Genomic DNA, 26,822 nt, shown 5'->3' with positions numbered 1-26,822 from the left:
ACGCTCCCAAGAAGTATCCAAGAGGGGCAGTGGGAAGGCCGTGAACTATGGAAGTTGAGACGTGAGAATCAGCCCTGGTTAAAAACAATTCGTAAACATACAAAAATACTTTCAGTGTCCCGCAAACTATCTTCAGCTGTTTTCATCCCAGAGTAGTAGGGAGCAGTGGACATGTGTTGAAATAGTATGTCCCAACATTTAGTCACGTGTCTTCCATTTGGTTACTGAGTTAGTTCTACATATAGTTGCGGAACTTCTCCTGATTACACGAGCTGGCCTTTTCACGATTGTAGTCCACTCAATGTATTTTTCTGGTATTAATACAAATAGATGGCAGTTTCCGTTAGGCCCCTCTGAACTTGTAGGGCCGCCGTAGTTGTTAGTATTTCGTTTTGGTTATGGAAGAGGCCAATTACCACGTGCCTGACCGGCGCCTCTCATGAATGGCCACATAACGGCGCGCCGATTCGGCTTGCGTAGCCGCTGCGAAGAGGTCAAGAACACAGATATCGGCCGGCTGCGACGACAAAACAAACAAACTGTCCGCAGAGGTTTCACTTTTATGGCGGGGCCTTCCGTGTGCCGTCACAGACGTCTTTATTCCATTTGTGGGACTAGCTAGGACGCTCTGCGCGAAAAAACAGTCAGTGTGCACGACGCTCATCTCATCACATCACTTCCCTAACTAGTTCTCGCACGGGACGTTGAGAGTGGAGCTATTCTGTTTCTTGTGCTGGTGCAGTTTTCGCATTCTGTTTCTGTACAAAGTTTGCGTCACTAGTGCGTCCACAGCTCGTTTCTACAGTCATTAGGTAAGTACAAAACTCCATATAAAGTGCAAAGCTAGAAGTTCGACGGTGTCGTATTGTTTTAGGTTGGTGCATAAGTCCGTAGCGTTATTGTTTTGCAAGTTGATATTCCAGTTGCTATGGGTTTATTTATCGATTGTCATTTTTTATTTTCACTGTTGCTATTTGAATTTACATATTGTCATTTTGTTATTTGGGGGTAGTGAGTGGCTTTGTGGACGCTAGGAAACTGAGTGCCAAATGGAGAAATCGGAACATTTCCGACATATTCTGTTTGAGCTCAGTAGAGGGGTGGCACCAGCGGAGACAGCCAGAAAAATTTGTTCCGTGTTTGAGGATAATGCCATTCAACAGAGCACGGCTAGTAAACGGCTTTCTCGTTTCAAGAACGATCGTCTTGACATTAGTGGCTCTCCATTTTCATGAAAACCTGCGGGGATGGAAGAAGATCGTTTAAACCCATTAATCCACGAAGATACACGTCAGGGTACTCGAGAACGGGCAGATGTGATGAACTGTGATCATTCCACCATCGTGCGACATTTGCGTGCAGTGAGGGAGGTTCAAAAATTGGGTGTATGGGTACATCATCCTCTAAGCCAAAACAACAAAAATCAGCAAGTGGTCGTATGTACATCTCCGCTTTTCGTCATCAATTGACTCGTGAACGACACCGACCAGTCCTCTCATGTATCGTTACTGGTGGCGAGAAATGACATCTTTATAGTAACATAAGGAAAAGAAAGGAATGGTTGACCCTAACAAAGCAGCCATTCCCCGTGCAAAGACCAGTGCGCATCGACAAAATATAATCTTATGCATCTGGTGGAACAGCGATTGCGTGGTGTACTACGAATTGTTTCGCCGAGGTGCAGCCATCACTGCCGACATTTTTTGTCAACAGCTAAGCTGTCTTTCACACGCAGTCCAAGAATAACGACCAGGAAGACGGCGTGTAGTGATGCTATTCCACTAAAACGCCCGCACGCTTTCTATTAAACTGAAAAAAACGCTATACAGGAGTTGGGTTGTCAAGTTATTCTGCACCCATCTTATTCGCCCGACCTTACGCCCTGAGATTTTCACCTTTTCCCCCTCTCTTTTGAACAATCTTCCAGGAACATCCTTTCCGGATGAAAATGTACTCCAAACTTGATTCGACGAGTTCTTCTCTTCAAAGCTACGTGATTTCTGCAGTCACAGAATCGAAACTTACAACAGCATTGGCAGACTATTGTAAGCAGTGAAAGGAAATATGTTATTGATGACTGACGTCTGTTATATATATATATATCTGTTGTCTTTATTTAACTTATTGGAAAACGCTATGACCTTACATTACATTTGGCATTAGGATGATTTAATGTAGATGTTCATCTTCCCTGTGAAAATTGTTTTAATCTGTCCTTTTGTCATCACGATGCACAAACATCTCTCACGGGGCAAGGGGAACACTGCTTAGGGCACTAGACTAGCATTTGGGTGGAGCTGGGTTTGAAGTCCCACACGGTCAACCAGATTTACCTCTTATTTCGTGAACCGTTCAAGATATCTAAAGGAGATTTTTCGGATTTGGAACAATATACTTTTTTAACGGTATACGAAAGCTCTGTAAAAGGTGGTACTAACAATACGGACAATATTAGTAGCAATAGATATAGGCTGTGGAATAATGGCTGGTTATTACAACATTAGTGTGACAGCAGTCAGCATGAAAAATGCAGATGTAAGCGAGAGAGATAGGATAAGAGAATGAAAACGACGAAGACAAGATGTTATTAAAATGTGGTCAATTAATTTGAAAGAGGCGGATAAAATAAGTAAGACAGACATTAGAAATAAAAAAGTAAACAGGGAAGAAACGAGGATTCTTTTGCTGAAAAAGGCCGTGTTTTTCATTATTCTGACGGAGTTACTGGACACAGTGTTGTAACAAGTACGGTGATATAAGGTACGTTATCGCTGGCATTGCAAATATACGAAAAGTATCCGACTAATGAGGTAAAACTGTTTGTACTGGTTGCATGAGTTTACTGAACAGTTCTTCCAACAGCTTAGTACTTTGATAAAAAAAAAAACATCTATACCGATAGATCACAATATAAATTGTTTGAACTGTCCTTTAAGATTATCCTACACTACGCACACGGTGACAAAACATACCGTTAAATAATCTTGATATGATACCTATTGTGTAAAACAGAATATATAAAAGGAACCGAGATTGTGGAGCATGTACCTGAAGAGTAAAATGTCAATGTAACCACAGACAGTATCAGTATACACGTTATTAGCTAGCATCAAATCAGAAAGGGCTTAGTAACTTTGAGTATTTTGATGACAAAATAAAACCAGAGCACTTGTTGGTTTTCAAAGGGTGTTGCAAAAGGTGATTTTACTGTGTTTCGAAAAAACTACAGGAAAACAGATAGTGGTCTCAATCTTCTTGATTTCATCTGAGTGAGGCAAAAAGACTTATCCCTGATGCCCATATGACGCAAGTGGAAAGACAGGCCTTCATACCTAGGTAGTTATTTGCTTACTGCTCACCTGAAATTTTAGGAATCAGGGGGAATTTTTAGTTACTGGTTGAATCGCAGCTTAGGGCAGACTGAAGGCACCGATCCTCTGGCCGTTCTTTCTCGGACAGTTTCCGTATTCATAACTTGAAATGCGAGCATAAAACTTATTGGAATACCTCTGCTTGGGAACAAGAAATGCACATCCCACTCCCCATTACGCTCAGAAAGCTTCCATATCCGTGTACTGAAATCGAAGAATAGTAGAAATACTGGTATCCTTCACCAACTGGGGAAATTCTACGTAGTGTTTGGGCCATGTCGAGGACATTGGCACTCCTATTCGTTTATTTTGCAGTGATTCTCTTATAATTTCCAGAATTCGGATGTTCATTTCAGTATGCCACTCCAGGTTTTCACTGAAATAAAATACACTTTTTCAGTCTGGTTCTTCTATACGTAGCTTTTGGAGCCCGGAATAACGACCAAATTTTAGAGCTTGTCGGATATGGGGACAGACGAAATTACTTGAAATATTACTGATTGGGGACAATCACGAAAGTCGCTTGATATCGAGAGCCATCAGTAAACACATGAACAAAGTGCGAACGGTATGGAGTAACACAGTTTTGGATTTTGAATGGTTTTCTGAATAGCTTGAGACGTATTCCGGAAACCTTCACACAGGACACGACCGATCTCTTTGTCCATATTAGTCCAGAGCTCGTATTCAGCATCAAATGACCTCATCAGGAAGGAGACGTTAAGCGCTATTCCTCCTTCCCACAAGTGTCTTAGCACCATCTTACGGTGGAAGATATATTTGATGGTGATCCGTCCGTTGGAAGAAAGGAAGGAAGATCACGGTGTATCATCCAATTGATAACGATGTCAATAGAAATGAAGAACATGGGAGAATGCGGAAAGAATGGGTAAGGTAAGCGTCCGTGTCTTTTTTCAAATGGACCTCCTCTGAGTTCGTGAGCAATTTAGGGAAACAGCGGGAAATGAATCCTTAACGACCCCAGACGGGGAGTCGGACCCTGTCTCGCCAGTCTAAGGTCTGTACCACTGCGCTAGGTAGGCTCGAGTCACCCACCAATCTGAGCCAGTGTTGAGCTTCTCCCGAGTAGTAGGTTGCATTCCTACTGGCGTATTTCGCAGTCTGTCTGCTTCCAGCACCGAACACTGAATGGTATGTTCACACCAGAAGGACAGCGATGGTTTCTGAAGCATTTTTGTTCTTCTGAGCTCTTTATTCCTCAGAATCGAATGGCATCGGGCCATTGTGATCTCACGGAGTATGATAAATTTGTTTGAGAGGAATGGTGTATAATTTTATTGACTGTATGCATTATTGTTATTTGCTGTTTACGTCGCCCTAAGCTCACAACGCTGTGTTGGCGCCTCAGTTTGAGATTTGGTGTGACTATCGATAACATCATTAATATCACGTCGTATCCCTAAGAATAGTTTCGTCGTATCTGATGATTTTTTAAAATTTATTTTACCTTTAAATTTATGGTTGCTAGATACTCTGTTGCATTTAACTCAACGTGGTCTCTCTATATAAAATTTTTAAATTCCTTCCCTAAGCGGGTGAACTAGAGGATGAAAGGCTTTTTTGAAAATGTCTCTCTATTAAAGGCTATTTTGAAACTAGATCTACAAAAACTGAAATTTGGTTTCTGTCAGGAATAAAAAGTACATATTTCAGTACTTATGGAAATTCAACTTCTGAGAAATGGAATAGGGGATGAAAGTACTTTTGAAAATAAATCATTGTTAAAGAATTACTAAAGAATTTTTAGAGCTACAAATATGAAAACTGATATGTGAATTATCTGTTAAAAATAAAAAATGTTTCAGTGTTTTTGGAAATTTAGGACCTAGTGTTAATAGGGGATGAAAATTATTTATGAAAATATTTCGTTATATTAAAACATTTTAAAGCTAAATCTATGAAAAATGGTACTAGTCTTCCCAGTCAGAAATAAAGAAATGTGTATTAGGGGATGAAACCTATGTGGCCAGTCGGTGTGGCCAAGCGGTTAAAGGCGCTTCAGTCTGGAACTACGCGACCGCTACGGTCGTAGGTTCGAATCCTGCCTCGGGCATGGATGTGTGTGATGTCCTTAGGTTAGTTAGGTTTAAGTAGTTCTAATTTATAGGGGACTGATGACGTCAGATGTTAAATCCCATAGTGCTCAAAGCCATTTTTGAACCTTCTATGGGAATATGACCACAAGAACTCAAAAGGCAGGATTAACATAAACCTCCGACTTCATCTACCAGAATGGCTTTTTTGTCAGAAGTACATTCTGAAAAGACCATGCTTCTATGGCCTTAATTAGCTTGAAAGGTTTAGAAGGTATTGCAATATCTGAACTAAATCAAAGAAAGTTGTTTAGTTGTCATCACGACGATTTGGCTATCACAATTGCATATAACAGAAACTCTTCTTTACTACATTATTTTTTCAGTAGGCCTAGTATTTGTTTACAAAATTATTCCTTCTGTGATTACTACGCAAACGCGAGCGAAGCAGTGGGCACTAAGTTAGTATAGTATAAAAGGAGTGCAGCTCTCCTTCACCTGAAAGTTGGTTTGACTACGTCAGTCTCTTATTAGGCATAGACCTAATGGAAATATGTCCTTGCCTTGCTCTGAACTTTGAGCTGGCTCATCCAGCCAATTGTAGGCAGCCTACAGATTAAGATGGACTTACCGAAGGCACAGTCATTAATATTTCATACATAAAAATTAAGAGAACAAGACTGAGTAAGCGACGAAAGGATAGCATTCTAAGAGTCCGGACATGGAAGTGGAATGTCAGAAGCCTGAAAGTGGTAGGTAAGCTACAAAATCTGAAAATGGAAATGCAAAAGCTCAATCTACACTCCTGGAAATTGAAATAAGAACACCGTGAATTCATTGTCCCAGGAAAGGGAAACTTTATTGACACATTCCTGGGGTCAGATACATCACATGATCACACTGACAGAACCACAGGCACATAGACACAGGCAACAGAGCATGCACAATGTCGGCACTAGTACAGTGTATATCCACCTTTCGCAGCAATGCAGACTGCTATTCTCCCATGGAGACGATCGTAGAGATGCTGGATGTAGTCCTGTGGAACGGCTTGCCATGCCATTTCCACCTGGCGCCTCAGTTGGACCAGCGTTCGTGCTGGACGTGCAGACCGCGTGAGACGACGCTTCATCCAGTCCCAAACATGCTCAATGGGGGACAGATCCGGAGATCTTGCTGGCCAGGGTAGTTGACTTACACCTTCTAGAGCACGTTGGATGGCACGGGATACATGCGGACGTGCATTGTCCTGTTGGAACAGCAAGTTTCCTTGCCGGTCTAGGAATGGTAGAACGATGGGTTCGATGACGGTTTGGATGTACCGTGCACTATTCAGTGTCCCCTCGACGATCACCAGTGGTGTACGGCCAGTGTAGGAGATCGCTCCCCACACCATGATGCCGGGTGTTGGCCCTGTGTGCCTCGGTCGTATGCAGTCCTGATTGTGGCGCTCACCTGCACGGCGCCAAACACGCATACGACCATCATTGGCACCAAGGCAGAAGCGACTCTCATCGCTGAAGACGACACGTCTCCATTCGTCCCTCCATTCACGCCTGTCGCGACACCACTGGAGGCGGGCTGCACGATGTTGGGGCGTGAGCGGAAGACGGCCTAACGGTGTGCGGGACCGTAGCCCAGCTTCATGGAGACGGTTGCGAATGGTCCTCGTCGATACCCCAGGAGCAACAGTGTCCCTAATTTGCTGGGAAGTGGTTGTGCGGTCCCCTACGGCACTGCGTAGGATCCTACGGTCTTGGCGTGCATCCGTGCGTCGCTGCGGTCCGGTCCCAGGTCGACGGGCACGTGCACCTTCCGCCGACCACTGGCGACAACATCGATGTACTGTGGAGACCTCACGCCCCACGTGTTGAGCAATTCGGCGGTACGTCCACCCGGCCTCCCGCATGCCCACTATACGCCCTCGTTCAAAGTCCGTCAACTGCACATACGGTTCACGTCCACGCTGTCGCGGCATGCTACCAGTGTTAAAGACTGCGATGGAGCTCCGTATGCCACGGCAAACTGGCTGACACTGACGGCGGCGGTGCACAAATGCTGCGCAGCTAGCGCCATTCGACGGCCAACACCGCGGTTCCTGGTGTGTCCGCTGTGCCGTGCGTGTGATCATTGCTTGTACAGCCCTCTCGCAGTGTCCGGAGCAAGTATGGTGGGTCTGACACTCCGGTGTCAATGTGTTCTTTTTTCCATTTCCAGGAGTGTAGATATAACGGGAGTCAGCGAAATGAAATGGAAAGAAGACAAGGATTTCTCATCAGATGAGTATAGTGTAATATCAACAGCAGCAGAAAATGGTATTACTAGAGTAAGATTCGACCACGCGAGGTGGCGCAGTGGTTAGCGTACTGGACTCGCATTGGGGAGGACGACGATTCAAACCCGGTCCTCCTGATTTAGGTTTTTTTCGATTTCCCTAAATCGCTTCAAAGTAATGCCGGAACGATTCCTTCTAAAGGGCACGGCGGACTTCCTTTCCCATCCTTCCCTAATCCGATGGGACCGATGACCTCGCTGTTTGGTCCCTTCCCACAAATCGACCAACCAACTGGAATACGATTCGTTATGAATAGCAAGGTAGGGGAGAGAGTGTGTTAGTGTAAGCAGTTCAGTGACAGGGTTGTTCTCATCAGAATCGACAGCAAATCAACACCGACAACAATAGTTCTGACAAACATGCCGACGTCGCAAGCTGAAGATGAAGAGAGAGAAAGTATATGACGATATTGAACGGGTAATTCAGTATGTAAAGGGAGATGTTAATCAGTCATGGGTGCCTAGAATGCGGATGTAGGGGAGGGAGCAGAAGAAACGGTTGCGGGAGAATATGGACTTGGCGTAAGGAATGAGAGAGGAGAAAGAGTAATTGAGTTTTGCAACAAATTTCAGCTAGTAATAGCGAATAATCTGTTCAAGAATGACAAGAAGTGGAGGTATACTTTGAAAATGCCGGGATATAGGGAAGATTTCAGTTAGATTACATCATGGTCAGGCAGAGGTTCCGAAATGATATCCTGGATTGTAGGGAGTACCCGGGAGCAGATACAAACTTGGATCGCAATTTAGTAATGATGAAGAGGAAGCTGAAGTTTAAGAGACTAGCCAGGAAGAATCAATACGCAAAGAAGTGGGGGGCGGAAGTACTGAGGAATGAAGAAGTACACTTGAAGTTCTCTAAGGCTATAGGTACTGCGATAAGAAATAGCTCAGAAGGCAGTTCAGTTGATGAGGATTGGACATTTCTAAAAAAGAGCAATCACAGAAGTTGGAAAGAAAAAAATAGGTACAAAGAAGGTAACTGAGAATAAACCTTGAGTAAGAGAAGAAATACTTCAAATGATCGATGAACGAAGGGAATACAAAAATGTTCAGGGAAATTAAGGAATACAGAAACACAAGTCACTGAGGAATGAAATAAATAAGTACAGGGAAGCAAAGGCGAAATGGTTGTAAGAAAAATATGAAGGAATCGAAAAAGAAATGATTGTCAGAATGACCGACTCAGCATACAGAAAGTCAAAACAACCTTCGGTGACATTAAAAGCAAGGGTGGTAACATTAAGAGTGCAGTGGGAATTCCGCTGTTAAATGCGCGGAGAAGAGAGCGTATAAGTGGAAAGAGTACACTGAAGGTATATATGAGGGGGGAAAACTTTTCTGATGTTGGGAGAAGAAACAGGAATCATTGGAGAAGAGATATGGGATCCAATATAAGAATCAGAATTTAAGAGAGCGTTGGCAGACTTAAGATCAAATAAGGTAGAAGGGATAGATAACATTCCATCAGAACTTCTAAAATAACTGGAGGAAGTGGCAACAAAATGACTATTCATGTTGGCGTGTAGAATGTATGAGGCTAGTGATATACCCTCCGACTTTCGGAAAAATATAGTCCGTACAATTCCGGAGACTGCAATTAATGACACTCAGCTTAAAACTCAAGCATTCAAACTGCTGGAGAGAAATATATACAGAAGAGTGAATAAGAAAATTTAGGATGCGATAGATGACGATCAATTTTGCTTTAGGAAAGGTAAAGGCACCAGAGAGTCAGTTCTGACGTTATTGTTGATAATGGAAGGAAGACTAATAGGATTTATCGACATGGAAAAAGCGTTCGACAACGTAAAATGGTGCAAGATGTTCGAAATTCTGAGGAAAGTAGGTGTAATCTACAAGGAGAGACGGGTAATATACAACATGTACTAGGGCCAAGAGGTAATAATGTGACTGGAAGATCAAGAACAGTGCTCGGATTAAAAAGGGTGTAAGACAGGGATGTGGTCTTTCGCTCCCACTGTTCAGTCCATACATCGAAGGAGCAATGACACAAACATTCTGTGCGTTGTACTCAAGTTAGGGGGGACTATGTAGAACATATAAAGCATTAAAACCACCAACTTAGTTTTATTTTTTTCTTACTCTTGCCTCGAAACTTTTTGGACTGACGCTGTAGGTTGAGGAGTGATGACTGGTTATAATAATGTTAATGTGACAGCAGTGAGCACGAAAAATACAGAGGAACAGAGCGAGTTGGAAGGATAAGAGAATCCAACGATGAAGACGGAAAGAAAGCTAGTAAATTGGGGTTAACTGATTTGAAACGGAAGGACAAATAAAAAAGGCAGACGATAAAACATAAAAAGTAACGAGAGAAGAAACGAGGATTCCTTCACTGAAGAAAGCCGTTTTTGGCAGCATTGATACGTAGTTACTGAGAACGGAAGTGCCAAAACTTTTTCTCAAATCAAGTGTGCTTTCGATCACACATATAAACTAAAAGTTTGTTCCGGAAGCGTGGAGCAGCAACGGAAAAGTAACCAGATCGAATCTTCAATAGATAGACTGCTGAGATGATAGTAATTTGGCTTACGAAGCGAAGGCAGTGAGGAGAATACAAGACCTCGTAGACTTGCAGCTTGCCCGATTGCACCGAAAATAATTGACAATATGAGACAGTAACATGAGCAAACAAATGAATATTGCCAACATTGTGGACACATTCATGACTTTCCCAAATCGGCAGGAGCTTTCATTGCTCATGCCATGATGATTTACATAAAACACTAACAGCTATGAGTGACATGTGACTGAACAAATCCTGTTTTAGTTCTGGTAATTATCACTGAATGTAAGAACTGTCTTATATGTTGGAACGACTAAAGAGTTATCTATGATGACAACTTTTCTGACTTAACAAGTCGTACCGTCCACAAAAAATGAGAGATATACACTCGAGGCTATGCGTATCGACCAGCTCTCGTTGAAACCGTATGGACATTGAAAATATATGCTCGAACTTAGTGGCGAACTAGGATAATGTTAACAACATACGTAGGTTGGAACTTAAATAGTGGCAACACTGCTGTGAAGACACTATACAATGGGATCTACTATTGTCGCTGATAACACCCGTTGTTGACATACCTACCTTACCTCCTAGCAAATGGACTCGCACGTCACCGGCGTGCACACAATCGAGGGAAAAACAGTCACTTGTGAGCGAGCGGTCTAACGTAATGGTGTCACTATGTTTTCGAGACAGGAACAACGGAGTTGGATCAAGACTGAATGTGCCAGAGGTCGTACAGCACGACAGTATCACCTGCGACCAGCTTTGCGAAAGAAGCGATACTTTCTGCGCAACCCACCCATCATTTTGCACGACAATGAGCGGGCGCGAGCTGTGGCTTCTCTGTTCCGTCGATGCGACTGGGAAGTAGGGTACCATCAACCATACTCCCCGGACTTAAGTCCTTGTGACTTTGATTTGATTCCGAAGATGAAGGAACCACTTCGTGCCATTCGCTCCAGGACTATTCCAGATATTGGTCAGGCAGTAGACGGCTCCATTGGCACAATCAACAGAACAAGTTCTGCTACCGGTATACTAGGCCTTCCACATCGCTGTCAACGGGTTCTACACAACGCTGGTGACTACTTTGAAGAACAGTAACAGGTGCAAACATGTAACTCTTTTGTATCGGATGTAAATAATTGCCACTATTTAAGTGGCAACCCTCGTCCAATCTGCTTTATTTAAGTGCACCAAAGTGTCCTTGAGCAATTAAAATATTTCTGCTGCAATTTCATTCAACACAATTTGAATTAGTTATTCGTTATCATTTGGTTTCAGAGTTTTTTAATTAATCACAGGCTAAAGGTATTCAGTTACACGTTTACTAATGGAGACTTTTTCTCGACAACGCTGAATTAACTCTAAAACTGCCTGCCTGTGTGGATGGGATCCCTAAGGAAGGCTGGCACAGTGAGTTGCCTGCTTGAATTGCAGTTGTAGAGGAAAATACTGTCGGCGAAGGAGTAGAGGTGGTAGCATACAGTTCCCAATCATCGGATTGTATCTCAATGTCCCGAATTCGATTTCTGACCTCTCCACTGTTTTTTTTTTTTTATTTATTGAAAGGTACATAGGATCATGTTGTTGGCGAGCCACCTGAACCCATCATCACTGATTTGTTGTTGCTATAGGCCACTACCGGGTGTTAACCCCCTCTTTCGTTTCGTTTCAAAACTCATGCGTAACAAGACAAAACGGAAATAGCAAGTCGCATCCACCATAACTTTCCTCCGAACGCAGTAAGATCGTTTCTGCATTAAAATTACAGCGAGAACGGAAGTCATGTAAACTTTTCCTCAATCAAACACAAACGGAAGGAAACCTGGAATATAACGTCCTGGCGATGCTAAAATCATTAGAGACAGATCACTAGTTCAGTTATTTGATGATGGGGAAGGAGAACGACAGTCGCTTTCAGTGATTCAGGAAGAATGGAGAAAACGTAAATTAGTATGACCTGAACACGAATATAGTACTGAGTTCAGTTCGAAATAATAGTCAGTGAAATTCTGGGTGAGTTCGTTTGGATTCTCAAGAGTTCTGTGCACTCGTAGAACAACAGAAGCTTTATAACAAACGAACTCTGCCGAAAGGGTTAGAGAGAGAAACTCTTCATCGTTCTTATTTTATTGCTAGAAGGAGCTTTTCACTCCATACTGGAGTGTGCATTGATTGGAAACTTCCTGGAAGATTAAAACTGAATGTCAGACCGGGAGAGGAAAATGCTCGCTTGTCTTCTACAGGCAGCGCCCATACGATTTTTAATCTGATGCCCTTTCACCCATCCTGTATTTTGTATTTACTTCTGCAGCTAGATATCTCTTCAGGTGCCAGAACATCTTACTTGTCTTACGTTGAGGGAGGAAGTCGTATAAACAGTAATGAAATCACTGCCCTGTATGCTTTCGTATTGAAACTTGTCCGCATTTTAAGCACACGCGGTAGAAATGGGGAACCTGCCGATCAGTCGCTAAAATTTCTATGAAAGCTGGACATGAGATGGTGAAAGTACCATGCTGGAGAAAGTCTGCTTGTGAGTCGCTACCCACCATCGCTTAGCTATCGTTCTGCGTATTGCAACATGAGAGATGATAGTTGATCTCTATAGAGCCAAAATAAAACGAAACCTTTCGAACTATCAGTATAAAGCTGTAGTCTACATCACGAGCTAAATCGTGTTAATACGAAAACGATTTCTCAGTGTTCCCAAAGGAACTCGAATATGAGGGTTATTCTGAACGTAAGGTCAGCACCGCCATAGCTAATTGTATGTCGCGCGAACATTGAAAGGCGCATGCACGCCTGCTCCGGCATGCCTTGCTCGTCAAACGACACCATTTGCAGTGGTGTTGTCGCAATGTGCTGTTTACAGTGTCAGCTCAAAATTTTTTAAACAATTGATCTGCACGGTGACTGCGAAATAGTGTCAGCGATTCGATTTTTTTTTTTTTTTTTTGACAACAAGTAACTTTGCAGCTGCGGAAATTCATCGACAGGTAAGTGAGGCGAATGGTCCCAGTGCGATGAGCGACAGCAAGGTGCGTGAGTGAGAGAGCTTTTCAGGACGGACGGGAAAATTTCCATGATGAACCACTGTCAGGTCGACCATCAGTGATCTCAGAAGATTTAGTTAAAGCCATGGACGATAAGATTCGTGAAGTCCGACGATTCACAATTTCAACTTTAGCACTGGAATTTCCAAATGTGGGTAGAACAACTCTGCATAAAATTGTCTGAAAAGTTGCATTTCGCAAACTGTATGCGCGCTGGGTTCGCAGGCTACTTACCTAGAAATACAAAATGGAAAGATAGCTTGTGCTCTTAATTTTTTTGGACCGATGGCTTAAGGAAGGCGACCAATTTTTAGAGAACGTTGTCACAGTGAACGAGACTTGGGTTGCTCACATGACCCCAGTGCCTAAGCGTCAGTCAAGGCCAAGCAGACAACCTCAACATGCGAGGTTATGTCAATCGTGTTTTACGATAGACATGGAGTCTTGTTAGTCGAGTTTATGAAGCAAGGGACAACAATAAAAGCAACTACTTACTCCGGTACGCAGACCAAACTTCGACGTGCAATACAGAATAAGCGACGTGCCCTTCTGACGTCTGCAATGTTGTTGCTGTATCACAATGGGAGATCCCATTCTTCCATTCACACCCAAAATCTGATCAGATCTTTTGAATGACGGTACAGTCCACACTTGTCGCCGAGCGATTTTCACTTGTTCCGCTACTTGAAGGATGTTCTCGGCGGCAAGCGCTTCGCAACAGACGACGAGTTCAAGAAGCAGTTAAAAGACTGGTTATCTTCACAGGCCGCAGACGTCTATGACATAGGGATACAAAAGAATGTACAATTTTATGAAAAATGTTTAAACAAGTATGGAAACTATGTAGATAAATAGTTAAACATGTAAGGAATTAAATAAAAATAGTTTTTGAAAAAAAATCTGTGATGGTTTGTGTTCCATAAAAGATCGGATCTTACTTTCCGAATAACCGTCGTATAACAGAAACTGTAAATAAAGTGTTTCTATTACGACGGTGAGAGCTGTGCACAAATGATAAGAACTGTGAACAGCCGGCCGGTGTGACCGAGCGGTTCTGGGCGCTTCAGTCTGGAGCCGTGCGACCGCTACCGTCGCAGGTTCGAATCCTGCCTCGGGCATGGATGTGTGTGATGTCCTTAGGTTAGTTAGGTTTAAGTAGTTCTAAGTTCTAGGGGACTTATGACTTCAGATGTTAAGTCCCATAGTGCTCAGAGCCATTTGAACCATTAAAACTCTGAACATGCCAAAACCCGTACGGGATGAAATTGCGCAAAGTGTAATATGTCACATCAAGATGGTTTACAGGGCGTAACTTAAACACGAATTGTCCAGCCCTTCGCAGAATGAGATTTATTGACCGGCGTTACTAATTGAATATACTGTACACAACTTTACTGTCAAGGCAACGCCGTTATGTCACTTCTTAATGTGCCGGATGACTTAAATTGCATCTTGTTCTTATGCAGAAAGTGTAAATCAGTAAGGGAAAAATTCACGCTACAACAGGGTTTGTTAGATGTATATTTCCCAGAAAAAAATTTGCAATTGAGTCGAACACCATCAGGAACTTTTTACAGCACATGTATCGAAAAGAGATGTTAATAGGCGAATGTGTATGTAAATCTATAGTGTTAATTTGATATAAGACATCACACTGGAGAATCTGAAACGTAATAATATGGTTGTAAATTTTGGCTGACTGTCTGAGTGATGTTTGATTACGTTCTGAGAGCTTAAGACATTTTCTGAAATTCGTTTGCGGTGTAATAAATTCACTGCTGTATATCAATGCACAAACCTAATTATTGTAAGATCTTACTAAACCAAGCAACACTGTAATAAAAATTAATTATGGAATAGGATGTTATCGATTTCTCTGGAATGCGATGATATTCACTTTTTACCAGCCAGAGACGTGGACATCACGTGATCCGCAGAAACCGAGACATATACGGTCTTCCTTATCTCTTCCCGACCTTCAGCTGAACGCCTTAGCCGTCCCTCAGTACTGACCATAGGGCTATATACGACTATTTCACCTCTTTATCTGAAGCCCTTATAAGATACACATTCGTTCACTACTTGCAATATTATGTGACTGAGATCTCTTTCGATTTCGTAGGGTGCATAACAGTAAAGACGTGTAAACCCGATTCATTTTAAACGTTTTAGCACGTTATTTATGTTTGCAGTCTGTTGTTTGGTTCGTAATTTTTTGATGAGGAACAGCCCTTCTAATCAGCAGTTTAAAATTTAAGTTCAGAATGTTTGGTTCTGTGATCTATTTCACTGTATTGGCAAGTTACGAAGTTTTGTATGTTTCCATTCATCCTGACCTATGGAGTAGATACTGTGAAAAACAGCATAATCCTTTTAACTGCAGAAACTAGCAACAAGACTGTTATGTTGAGTTAGTTATCGACGACTCGAAACAGAAATTCCAGGCACACAAAGAATATTCGTATTCACATGTCTTTATTGACCAACAGTAATATTTCTCCGATTATATTTCGCATCCACAGCCACGGAATAACAGGAACGTTATTTTAGTAGAAACTGCACTCATCACACAAGAATTAAAAACTTAGGATTAGTTTTGTCTTACAGACTACCTTCCATTATATCACAAATAATGAAATTGATGGTAACAACTGAAACTATTTTGTATTAATATTTTCTATGCTCCACGGACGTCCTAAGACCATAATGAAGTTTACTGATCTTCCTATCGTCAGGAGAAGTTTGACTCCACTTCTATTAAAAAGTAAGTCCTTGAACAGGAAATAATACATAGAATAAGCTAACAATACCCGTGCGAGTAGAATCTGATCGTGGGAGACCATTAAGCACATGAGGACACTGTGATATAACTCTAAGAAATTTACATATGCATGCAAGATGCTTATAAGACTTTCCACAACGACCCTTTGTCTCGAAATCCAAAGAGATTGCGATCGAATGTAAAGTATGCTAGCGGCAAGACACAATACCTTCTCTGGGCGATAGTAATGGAAATACTATCGATGAAAGGGCTACTAAAGCAGAGTTACCGAACACAGCCTTCCGGAATTCCTTCACCAAAGAAGACGAAGTAAATATTCCAGAATTCGTATTAAGGAAAGTTGTCAACATGAGTAACTTAGAATTAATTATACTCGGACTAGTAAAGCAACTTAAATCACTTAATGAAACGAAGTCTTCCGTTCCAAACTGTATACAAATTAGGATCCTTCCGGAGCATGCTGATGCAATAGCTCCGTATTTGATAATCATATATAACCGCTCGCTCGACGAGAGATCCGTACCCAAAGACAGGAAACGTACACAGACCACACCAATATTCGAGAAAGGCAATAGGTGTAATCCACTAAATTACAGGCCCACATAATTAAAGTCGATATGCAGCAGGATTTTGGAACATATATTGCCACGGAACATTATGAATTACCTTAACGAGAACGGTCTATTGGCACATAGTTAACACAGATTTAGAAAACCTCGTTCTCGTAAAACATAACTAGCTCTTTACTAGGGCGAAGTGTTGAATGCTATAACAAAGGATTCCAAATTGATTCCGTATTTCTAGGTTTCCAGAAGGCTTTTCACACCGTGCCTCACAAGCAGTTTGTAATCGTACTGCGTGCTGGTGGAATATCGTCTCAGTTATGCGACTGGATACGTGATTTCCTGCCAGAGAGATCACATTTCGTAATAATTGGCGGAAAGTCATCGAGTAAAACACAAGTGATTACTGGCGTTCTCCTAGGTAGTATTGTAGGCCCTCTGCTGCTCCTTATCTATATAAACGATTTGGGAGATAATATGAGCAGCAGCCTTAGGTTGTTTGCAGATGATGCTGTCGTTTATCGTGTAGTAAAGTCATCAGAAGATCAAAACCAATTGCAAAACGATTTAGGTAACATATCTGTATGGTGCGAAAATTGGCAGTTGACTCTAAATAAATGTGAAGTCATCCTCATGAGCTAAAAGGGATCCGTTAAACTTCGGTTATACGATAAATCAATCAACTCTAAAGGCTGTAAATTCAGCTAAATACCTATCAATTACAATTTCAAAGAACGTATAGAAAATGTTGCGAGGAAGGCGAACCAAAGACTGCGTTTTGTTGATAGAACACTTAGAAGATGCAACACATCTACTAAAGTGACTGCCTACCTGCGCTTGTCCGTTCTCTTTTGGAGTACTGCGATGCGGTATGGGGTCCTTACCAGATGGCACTGACGGAGTACATCGAAAAAGTTCAGAGGAAGACAGCACTTTTGTATTATCGGGAAACAGGGGAAAGAACAGACGGACATGATACAGGATTGGGGTGGACATAATTAAAACGAAGGCGTTTCTCGTTCTCGATGTGCCGGGGTCTTCTCACGAAATTTCAATCAACAGATTTCTCCTCCGAATGCGAAAATAATTTGTTGACGCCGGCCTGTACAGTGGGAATCGATAATCATAACAAAGGGAAATCAGAACTCACACGGAAGATTGTAGGTTGTCGTCTCTTTCACGCGCTGTTGAGAGTGGAATAGTAGAGAATTGGTGCGAAGATGGCTCGATGAACACCCTGCCAGGTATTTAAGTGTGATTTGCAGAGCAGCCATTTAGATGTAGATGTACTTATACAAAGTGAGTCACGAGGAAAGGTACGTACATTGAGGGGTGGTAGTATTTCTGAACAAAGAAATTGATAAGGGCATATGTTCTATTCCGAATAGTTGCCGAGATATGACACATTTAATGTCAAACGTTATTTATTTTTTGTATTAATCAAACGTTGTCATTGTTTACAACGTACTGTAGCAGTGTAGAGGAAGTTGAGACGAGCGATTTTCTGTGCTATCCCATTGGCATCTTCTCAAATCTACCCATTCTTCTTCTACTGTATTCCTTTCCCCTTTTCTTGTCAATCATTCCCTAACGCTTTCCCTAGGGTAAAGACAGATGCTGCCAACAGGAAAATTAAAGAGCCCTTTGGAGATAAGAGAAGTACCTGTATGGATATCAAGAGCTTAGATGGAAACCCAGTCCTAAGGAAAGAAGGGAAAGCAGAAAGGTGGAAGGAGTATATAGAGTCTCTATACAAGGGAGATGTACTTGAGAGCAATATTATGGAAATGGAAGAGGACGTAAATGAAGATGAGATGGGAAATATGATACTGCGTGAAGAATTTGATAAAAGCACTGAAAAACCTAAGTCGAAACAAGGCCCCGGCCGTAGACAAAATTCCATTAGAACTACCAATAGCCTTGGGAGAGCCAGCCTCGACAGAACTATTCCATCTGATGAGCAAGACGTATGGGACAGGCGAAATACCCTCAGACCTTAAGAAGAATGCAATAATTCCTATTCCAAAGAAAGCAGGTGTTGACAAATGTGAAAATTACCGAACTATCAGTTTAATATCCTACGACTGGAAAACACTAACACGAATTCTTCACAGAAGAACGGAAAACCTGGTAAAAGTTGCCCTCGGGGAAGTTAAGTTTGGATTCTGGAGAAATGAAGGAAAACGCGGGGCAATACTGACTCTACGACTTCCCATAGCAGATAGGTTAAGGAAAGGCAAACCTACGTTTGTAACATTTGTAGACTTAAAGAAGGCTTTTGGGAATGTTGACTAGAATACTCTCTTTCAAATTCTAAAGGTGGCAATGATAAAACATAGGGAGCGAAAGGCTATTTACACTTTTTATATAAACCAGCTGGCAGTTACAAGAGTCTAGGGGCATGAAAGGGAAGCAGTGGTTGAGAAGGAAGAGGAACTGAGACAGGTTGTAGCCTGTGCCCGATGTTATTCAATCTGCATATTGAGCTAGCAGTAAAGGACACAAAAGAAAATTTTTGAGTAGGAATTAAAGCCCAGGAAGAAGAAATAAAAACTTCGAGGTTTGCCGATGACATTGTAATTCTTTCAGGGACAGCAAAGGACTTGGAAGAACAGTTGAACGGAAGGGACAGGAGGACATAAGACGAACATCAACAAGGAAACGAGGATAATGGAATGTGATCGAATTAAATCAAGTGATGCTGAGGGAATCAGATTAGGAAATGAGACACTTAAATTAGTAGATGTGTTTTGCTATTTGGACAGCAAAATAACTGATGATGGTCGAAGTAGTCAGGATATAAAATGTAGACTATCTACGGCAAGAAAAGCGTTTCTGAACAAGAGAAAGTGTCAGGAAGTCTTTTATGAAAGTGTTTGTATGGTGTGTAGCCGTGTATGGATGTGAAACATTTATTATAAACAGTTTAGACAAAGAGAGAATAAAAGCTTTTGAAACGTGGTGCTATAGAATGCTGAAGATTTGATAGGTAGACCACGTAACTAATGAAGAAGTACTGAACAGAATTCTGGAGATAAGACATTTGTGGCACAACCTTACTAGAAGAAGGGATCGTTCGGTAAGCCACATTCTCAGAAATCAAGGGATCACCAGTTTAGTACTAGATGGAAACATGGGGGGGGTGGGGAGGATAAAAATTGTAGAGATGAATGCAGTAAGCAGATTCAGAAGGATGCAGGTTACAGTAGTTACTCGGAGATGAGGAGGCTCGCATAGGATAGACTAGCATGGAGAGCTGCACCAAAGCAGTCCTCAGACTGAAGACCACAGCGACACCGATTCGTGTATCGAATGAGGGAGAAATATTTAAATGCCTCTATATGTGCCTTAATCTTCTGAACTTATTCTCGTGACCTCAACGCGAAATATACTATGCTAGTAGCATAATTGTCGCACAGTATTCATAGAATACAGGTTCTTCCAATTTATACGATAGTGCACCATCTCAAGGATTCCCATTAAAGGTCGCCAAACATTTCTGCTGCACTTTCATTTGGCCTGTATCGACTTGTTACAGTCCTGACAGCGCGTAACTGAGTTCGTTCGATGCCGTCGTGATAAGCTCGACAAACACGGGAACAACACGCCAAATGATGGCGGAAGATTTAATACACGTAGTACTTGTGACATATGAGAAAATGCAGCGCAGTGTAAAAATTGCTTCTGTGTGTTTATTTGCAAAGATAAGCGCCTAGCTGGAAGAAACACATCCTAAGACAGAACTGAGTCAGCGTTTCTCACAGGCATCATCTTCAGCTGTCATACGGCTGCATTTCTATGGGAAGCCTTCAAAATAGAAGTTACTTGTGTCGTACCACGCTAAGACCATTGCACAACAAGAGTGGCACATTGTACGCCGACCGGAGTGGCTGTGCGGTTCTAGGCGCTACAGTCTGGAACCGAGCAACCGCTACGGTCGCAGGTTCGAATCCTGCATGGGCATGGATGTGTGTGATGTCCTTAGGTTAGTTAGGTTTAATTAGTTCTAAGTTCTAGGCGACAGGTGACCTCAGAAGTTAAGCCACATAGTGCTGAGAGCCATTTGAATCATTTTCGCACATTGTATTTCTTCTGAGTATCCTGCATACAGAGTTCTGCTGCATTACGAATAACAGGTGTATTACAGTGTGGAATTGAAATGAAACGGCAACTGGGAACATGCTTCAAAGATGATATGCGGTACAGCAGGGTTCTTGCGGGCCAAACGTCGAACTTGATACTAAATTGAAAGTGAGGGGTAAGAACGGAAAGGAATTACTGATGTCAGCTGCATCGGGACATTACACGGAATCAGCGGCGACGAGTTAAAATGTGTGCTAGACCGGGATTCGAATCAAGGATCTTCTGCTTGCCTTTTATTTTAATCTCTTTGTTTTCATTATTGTTCGTTGCGTCTGTTAGAGGTGGACGTCCCACGACAGCCGTTCAAGTTCATCGTTGATCTATTCAATCAGCTTTTTTATTACAGGGGACAGATAACCCTCTGATCGCCCACGCTGAGATACCGTGCCGGCAAGACTAAACATGTGCGTTAACCAATGCACCATCCGGGATAGTGTTATCGTAACTGCGCGGATTACATCGGCACGCCTCACGGCCAACATACTCTTACATTCCCACCGAGCACCACATATCCGCAGTCCCTCTCCATTTCCTCCAAGCTCGCTACTCTGAGATTCCTGCAGGACGTCGGACGTACTTGTGCATCCGCAGTGAAGAAGGTGATGATGGTGATAGGTTTAAGGGGCGCTCAACCGCGCGGTCATCAGCGCCCGTACAAAGTCCGACTTTTTTTTTTTTACACAGACCAAACTAGCCATTGTCACGAATGATGATGGTGATGATGAAATGATGAGGTCAACACAAACACTTAGTCCCGGGGCAGAGAAAATCACCAACGCGGCCGGCACTCGAACTCGGGATCCCGTGACCCAGAGGCAGCAACTCTAGCCATTAGACCACGAGCTGCGAGCGCAATGAAGAAAGGTGAATCCATGGACCATTTAGGGGAATCAGTTATGAGAATGCATGGAGTCTGTTCTTCTGGACATGTCCGAAAGAAAAGACACAACGCTTTCGTAAAACATCCAAATTGGACACAGATTCGCTGTGAAAGTGTGACGGTATGTGGACCAAATGCAATGTCGCGTCCAGCCGTTGTGAAATGGCGCCAACAATTTTAGCAAGGACGCACAAACGTGAGTGATATTGAGCGCAAAGGATGGCCATCGGATAGACCACAGACAACAATGTCCAGGCGCTCGAGGAACTCGTAAGCAGCAATCGCAGATTTTTCGACGATGAGGATATCCACCCAGAAGTTCTTGAACAGGAACGGATTTGTGCCTTCGAGGAAGTGAAAGACTGACAGAATGTTTCGACCAATGTTTACAGAGTCTGGCCGGCCGGTGTGGCCGAGCGGTTCTAGGCGCTTCAGTCTGGAACCGCGCGACCGCTACGGTCGCAGGTTCGAATCCTGCCTCGGGCATGGATGTGTGTGATGTCCTTAGGTTAGTTAGCTTTAGGTAGTTCTAAGTTCTATGGGCTGATGGCATCAGATGTTAAGTCCCATAGTGCTCAGAGCCATTTGAACCATTTTTTTTTTTTTTTTTTTTTTACAGAGTCTTGGTGACTATGCTGAAAAATAGTGCCATGTACCTGTGTCACTTTGATGTGTAATGCAGCATGCAATAAAAGTTACTTAGTCTGCCATAATAACTTGTAACTTACATTTTGAAGTTCTCTCGTATATGCGGTTCTTTGGCACTGCACTTGAAGACTTGGTTTCACAGTTCTCTTTGCATGCGTTACTCCTAAAAAGTCAACTTTTTGATAGACGCGGTACGTGTGTGCGTAGTGTGAAGTATCAAGCAAAAGAATAATGGAAACTTTTATGTACATAGATAGACCTGAGGCCTTTCAGCCAATAATGCCAAACTTATGACTTCAGCAATCTCAGTTCCTCGTTTTTTGAACTTTGATGAAGTGAAGCAGAACTCAAATCCAATTGAATAGTTTATTTCAGAAACCAATCAAGCGCCAAATTCAGAAAAAATGAGTTAATGGCGCCGTATTTTACTTTGAGGGTAATTGCACATTTCAGTGCAGAAAGCAGTCAATATATCCAACTGTTGTTGTCTGGCATGACGTTTAATTTCGTGTTTACATCAGAAACCAGTCAAACGACTCCGTTTGTCTGGTTTCTGCAATAAAATATGCGGACACTTATGTTTCTTTGTTGTCAGTTGGTACTCGTGTTCTGAATCACAATAATCAGATATTCATTTGTTTTCATTGTCGTCACTGATCAGTTAGCTTGAGTTTTTCGAATAAGTCTGTTCTGTTTTCCAGTGCTCATAGGTTTGTGATAACAGTAAGTATAAATCAAAGTGAGATGACTGAAAGTTCAGAAGACGAATCACAACACAAAAGCAAGCGAAGAGTATTAAACGATGACTCATACAAACGTAATCGTATTCGGAATGCAAGGGTGAAAAGAGGTTATGTTTCTTCCTCTGACAAGGAAGTACCTACGAAAAAGAAGCCCTGCAGTATCTTTTCTAAGTGCAATGCAAATTGTTATTTAAACATCAACCAGGACGTCATTAATGAAACGTGGAGATATTTTCATTCTCTTGAAAATAAAAACTGTCAAGATATCTATATTCATACTTTGATTGAGGTTAATGAAGTTAAGCGTCGATGGGAAAAACAAGGTCCAGAGAAAAGATCAAGCAGAGAAAGTGGTAGACATACTGAAGGCAGATCCATAAGATTTCGGGCGTGCAGCAGCACAACTTCGACTTCTTCTTCTTCTTCTTCTTCTTCTAATACTTTGGCTGAATACCGTCCAGCCATCTTCAGAGATAGCCGAGGTGACTGACGCTCCAGTTTTATTTATTTATTTACTTGGTACTTTTCATTCCCACCTCTGAAGGAGGGCATGCTGGCGTTCCTTTTCAGCCATAGGGTTTTTACATATTTATTTTTTTGGTACAATTTATTTTTCTCGCAAGTGCGTTGTTGCATATGGTTTACAATTTTGTTACAGCAGTTTTTTAGTTAAACAAAAGCATAATAGAAATAAAATACATAATCTACAAAATAAGAACGAAAGGCATAAAGAAACAAAAGACATGTTAAAAACAAAGGAAATAACTGAGTGTGTATATATACTGTTATCAGCAGTGTGGAAGTTGACTGAATGATTCTATCAATATGTGGCTTTACTGACACTTTTCCAGGTGTATTACTGTTGTAACATAATTGTTTGTGTGTGGATATCTTGAAATGCTCCTTTTGGTCTTTAGGAACACCTCTGCGAGATGTTTCGTCTGAGTTTGTAAGCTTATTGCATGCATGAGGCCATCATGTTTTGAAACTTCTGATATCTTGGAAGGAAACTTTGTGTACAGTAAGAGGATTTGTTTTACTGGCTTTCAGTATAAGCACCATGTATTGCTCTGGTGTATAAATTCGATCCACTTTTTTCACGATAGCTTTATAGCCCCAAAGTCTGTCACACGGTGAATGCTACTGTCCACGAACAGGGAAGCAGTGGGTGATACTGTCAAACCGCCGTTTGTCACAAATGTTTATCAAAAACGTAACAACTGTGTGGTTCTTGTTCTGTCCTGATGGATCGTCACTAAAAAGAGTCAGTCTCTTTACTCTACTGCGTACTTCAGTCTCTATGTAATTCAATAAAAAAAACTGCGCACCTCCTCTGAAGACTTGTTACCTCCACCCTCATGATAAAGGTATATTTTGGACTTACTGCTTTTCAAATTATGGATACTAAAAACGTTAACCCATAACTACCGCATGTAAAAAATTTCCTGAACAGGAATATTCGGGAGCGGCAAGTTTTGCATATAATCAAAACAAAGCGGCAGTTTCTTCGTCATCATTTTGAGACGCTTCTTTAAGACCAATATAAAACTTTTCGGCCCTCCTCTTGTGTACAATGAGCTGTGCAGTTGGCGTACTTTCAGCATCAGCATTCAAGGATTTATCCTTCAATTTTGCGTTTAGGCTTTCACATTGACTGCATACATCAACCTGTGGTCGACCGAAGAAGTACATAAGTTTTCATGAAAATAAGAATAGGAAAAATGGTACTTGACAGTATCTTTTAAGTCAGGGTTGTCATTAATGAACATCTCATGAAGTTTTGTGACATTTAAACGAGCATCCAAATACTTTCTGTGTTGCCCAACATAGTGGGTCTATTCAAATTTTTCAATATGATCGTAGATACTTAAACAAATGTTGCCAGGAAGAGCATTGCCACTCCTGTGGCTCCTTATGTCTTTAGGGGTATATTTTGAAAATAACTGGCAAATCCTCCCTAATCTGTTATGTGATATACCATGGATTTCGATAAACACATTCTTGCAAACATGTTTTAATACACTGCCGATCCTTACATTATATCTGTAAGAGTGATTTCTGTTAAAACTGCCTTCAGTATGTGCACCTTCATATTATCGCGGCGCAAAGACTGATCCAAAAAATTTTGGGCGTGCAACAGCACAAATTCGACTTCTTCGGCTGAATACTGTCCAGCCATCTTCAGAAATAGCCGAGGTGACTGGCGCTCCGTGAACCGCACACATGCGCACGCGGCCACAGATATTGAAGGAAGCAATTGAAATTCGGTTGGCGAATAATTTAATTAATAGAGATAGCGACTTCATCTTGGACAAATCATGGACTCCAGCAATTTCTGCAATACAGTCACAAAGACGTCACGACGGTGCAACTCACAGTGATACATCGATACCACCGTGTGGTTGGACTGTGCAGCCATAGATCTAATTCCATGCCTATGTCAGATTCCTCTGCCGGCGATCGACGTCTCTGGCGCCTTGTATATCTGTGCCCGCATGCACAGTGGTGTGGTCCACAGGTTTGGAGCAAGTGCCCCCCCCCCCCCCCCCAACAAAACACAAACACATCTGACAAAAAAGACAGCAAGACGACAACGATATCCAACTACAACTATGGAATACGCCCCTTTCAGTGAACAACTCAGCTAGATACATTGGAGTACATCTAGACCGACACATTAACTGGAAAATACGCTTGAATCACGTACTATATAAAACACGACTAAGACAAAACTTAATAAGACAGGTGCAAGGGCACTTCGACGGCTGCAGCGATGAAACAGCCCTACATACGTATAAAACGTTCATAAGACCAATATTGGAGTATACAATCGCCCCACTCGGGGGAATACAGGCCCACATAGTGGAAAAACTCTACAAAACAGAAAGAAGACTTATAAGCAGCATCACCAAGAAACCTCCCACAACCCCCGGCAATGAAGTGTGCACAATCTCAGGCATAGAACCACTACAAACCAGAATGGCCAAACTCAGGGTGAGATATGGAAAACACATACTCCACACCAGGCCGGACATGGAGGATATTCTCTCCATAAATGAAAGCGAAAACAGGAAACCTAAGTACAAATACATACCACCCTCAACCACAATAGCCCAAAACACAGCCAAAGCATTCCATATACCAATTTGGCTTACCCTTCAGGAAAAGTAAGTTTATAAATAATATAATACATTAGGCAACTTAAACAAAAATTACTGTTAGATGTAACTATTTTCTTTTATTCAAACGTTCACCTAAAATACTGTAGTGCAGTCTGAAATAATATATTTTTTGGCCATTCTCCAACAGTGTTTAGGTCTGAACCCCAGTTCCTTCGTTATTGTTTTAGGTTCCTATCAATATCCAGAAGCTCGAGACCTAGTGTGGTATGAAACGTTGTGTGACAGCGTTTTACAATGGCCTACTACAGAGGCAGAATGTGCTGCGGAATTTGTTTATGAGGACTGAGTAGCTTCTACCGTGATGATTGAAGTAGTTCATTATTTAATCTGTGTATTAGTAATATAGTCTCAATACCATTAAAAATTCTGTCATTTTCCAAATATAGGAGTTTTATTTGTAAATCCTAAAAATATGGAGAATTATGCCATAAAACTACGTTTGCTCTACTCGTTTACTGCAGAAATTTGTTAAGTAAAAGCTTTTTCGTTCCACTTTTAATATTTTTATGAGATATAAAATTTAAAAA

General features: G+C 41.9%; 1 protein-coding gene across 1 annotated transcript in view; it reads left to right on the top strand.

Moving 5' to 3' along the window:
• Positions 1 to 559: 559 nt before the first annotated feature.
• LOC126144800 (uncharacterized) overlaps positions 560 to 26,822 on the top strand; it is a 104,690-nt gene continuing 78,427 nt past the window's right edge. The window contains exon 1 of the mRNA XM_049915513.1: positions 560 to 812. The gene's annotated coding sequence lies outside the window, so the exon portion shown is untranslated. The remainder of the gene's footprint in view (positions 813 to 26,822) is intronic.

The sequence above is a fragment of the Schistocerca cancellata genome, chromosome 2 (genome assembly GCF_023864275.1).
Source record: "Schistocerca cancellata isolate TAMUIC-IGC-003103 chromosome 2, iqSchCanc2.1, whole genome shotgun sequence".
Classification (NCBI taxonomy): domain Eukaryota; kingdom Metazoa; phylum Arthropoda; class Insecta; order Orthoptera; family Acrididae; genus Schistocerca; species Schistocerca cancellata.
Note: the sequence above shows the minus strand (reverse complement) of the source record. Positions and strands in the feature narration are given on the sequence as shown.